This window comes from Sinocyclocheilus rhinocerous, unplaced genomic scaffold (assembly GCF_001515625.1).
Source record: "Sinocyclocheilus rhinocerous isolate Xijiao unplaced genomic scaffold, SAMN03320098_v1.1 scaffold752, whole genome shotgun sequence".
Lineage (NCBI taxonomy): Eukaryota > Metazoa > Chordata > Actinopteri > Cypriniformes > Cyprinidae > Sinocyclocheilus > Sinocyclocheilus rhinocerous.
Genome location: NW_015639777.1, coordinates 1,780,448 through 1,782,879, shown reverse-complemented (window position 1 = coordinate 1,782,879; position 2,432 = coordinate 1,780,448). Strand labels below are relative to the sequence as shown.

General features: G+C 48.1%; 1 pseudogene; it reads left to right on the top strand.

Annotated features, from left to right (window-relative positions):
• The window catches only part of LOC107751905 (carboxypeptidase Q-like), a 68,100-nt pseudogene that overhangs the window by 43,282 nt on the left and 22,386 nt on the right, over nt 1-2,432 (top strand).

The window sequence follows — 2,432 nt, the reverse complement described above, 5'->3', positions numbered from 1 at the left end:
AGTGGTCTTTTATTGTGGCCAGCCTAAGGCACACCTTTGCAATAATCATGCTGTCTAATCAGCATCTTGATATGCCACACCTGTGAGGTGGATGGATTATCTCGGCAAAGGAGAAGTGCTCACTAACACAGATTTAGACAGATTTGTTAACAATATTTGAGAGAAATAGGCCTTTTGAGTACATAGAAAAAGTCTTAGATCTTTGAGTTCAGCTCATGAAAATGGGGGCTGCGTTTATAATTTTGTTCAGTGTATATGTATAAGACAAGTTTGTACAAGATGTAATTGTAGTTCATGCATCTTTTTTGCAAAGATATTTAACAAGTGATTTGTTTAACATTTACATCACGTTGACAACTTCATGTGTGGTGCACTTGGAATATACATTTTTAACTAGAGGGTTAATAAAGAAATAGTTAGTTGAATCATGTTGTAGTTACATTTTCAAGTTGACTTGTTAAAAATCGTAAAAATCGAGAATCGGTTAAACATTCTGAAAAAAAATCAATATAACTTTTTTTGCCATATCGCCTAGCCCTACATGAAAGTATGCTTCCTTCAGGTCGATCGCTGCAAACCAATCTTGGGAGTGGATGTACTCGAAAATGTGATTCTGCATCAAAATCTTGAACGGAAGCTTGTGAAGGTTCCGGTTCAACATTAGCAGATCCAAGACTGGTCGTAACCCACCGCCTTTCTTGGGTACAATGAAGTAGGGACTGTAAAACCCTGACCTAATATCAGCTGGAGGGACCGGCTCTACCACATCCTTCGTCAGTAGGACTGCGATCTCTGCACACAGAACAGAAGCATCCTTGTCCACCACTGAAGTGAATCGGATGCCACTGAACCTGGGGGGACACGGGGTGAACTGAATTGCATAGCCGAGTCTGATCATTTGAATAAGCCAGCGAGATGGGCTAGGAAGGGTGTGAGAAGGCGTTGCACCCTCAAATCGCATACTCCTGCCTGCTGGCGACAAAAGAGGGGGAAGAGAGTGGCAAGGCATAGCGTTGACCACTGACCGCTGAGCCCTCTTGGGACCCAGAGAATGAGGAAATTGCTCTTTTATTGAAAGGTTGGGTACCACTGACCGTGAGGTCAGCGGTGGAACAAAAGGAAAATTCAACAAAAGATTCTCCGCCCGGCCCTCTTCCGGGTGAAGGAGCAGTGCACTCACCGTCTCCTGAAGAGCAGTTTCCTCCATTTCTGGTCGCCCGTCTCAGGAACACCGCTTTGCCTGATGCTTAGAGGGCCTGGCAGGGGCTCGCTTTCCTGCGGCCAGCTCCACGCTGTGGCCTGGATGGAAGCTGCTGCTGAGGCGGTAAGGGAGCTGAGGTGGGGGACACCCTTGGCGACGACCAAGCGGAAGGAATGCCTCCGGCAGACGGGTGGAAGCAGCAGCAGACCGCCGGGGCAGGATGTTATTGATCGCCTCCGTCTGCTTCTGCACTGCTGAGAACTGCTGGGCGAAGTTCTCAACAGCGTCGACGAAGAGGCCTACCTGGGAGATGGCAGAGTCAAGAAAGTGGACTTTGTCGGCCTCCTTCATCTCAGCCAGGTTCAGCCAGAGATGGCGCTCCTGGACCACAAGTGTGGAAATCGACTGCCCAAGGGACTGTGCCATGACTTTTGTTGCCCGGAGGGCGAGGTCCGTCACAGTGCACAGCTCCTGCATCAACCCTGGGTCAGTACTACCCTCTTGCAACTCTTTAAGTCTCTTGGCGCCGTGAGGCAGCGATCGTGAATGTCAACTGGGGCCAGGAAACAACTGCACCCAGAAACACACGGGTGGAATGACATCTTGAAAAAGATGCAGCATCACCCATGTTACTCTTTTAGAGGAAAGGAACTCTTTTTGTGCTGAAGCGTCCAGGGCAAAGACTGCTTGCACCGTGTGCACTCTACCCGGGAAGGATCACCGCTGTTGCGCTGTCACACCCACACCATGACTTCCTTGTTTGTTTTGACCACTTCAGATGATTTGGCAGAGCTGAATCAATGACGAAAGCTTGGCTCCGAAGCGAAAGCTTAAGTGAGTGTACGATTGCATGCTCCTTATCCACAAGTTTCCTACGCCCGATAAGGCCTTGCGTCAAAAGTGGGAGCATCTTCCGGTTCGAAGTAAACAAGTGGGACGTGACACTCATTCATTCAACAGTTGACAGTCAGCCATTCAAGATTTAGCTATCCAAACTTGCTAACGATGTGGGAACACAACTTCAACGAACTTAAAAATGGTGAAATAACAGTACCTTTACCCTCCGCGGTAAATGTGCATTGGCTTGTTTTGTTTCCACTCAAAGGTGAATGGAGCTCTCAGGCAAGATCCCATTCATCAGTCACCAGGCCCGGCTCCAGAATCAAATCACTGAGGCTGCTTCTTAAATTAGTGAGGGTGCTCTCTCTCTCTCTCTCTCTCTCACTATATA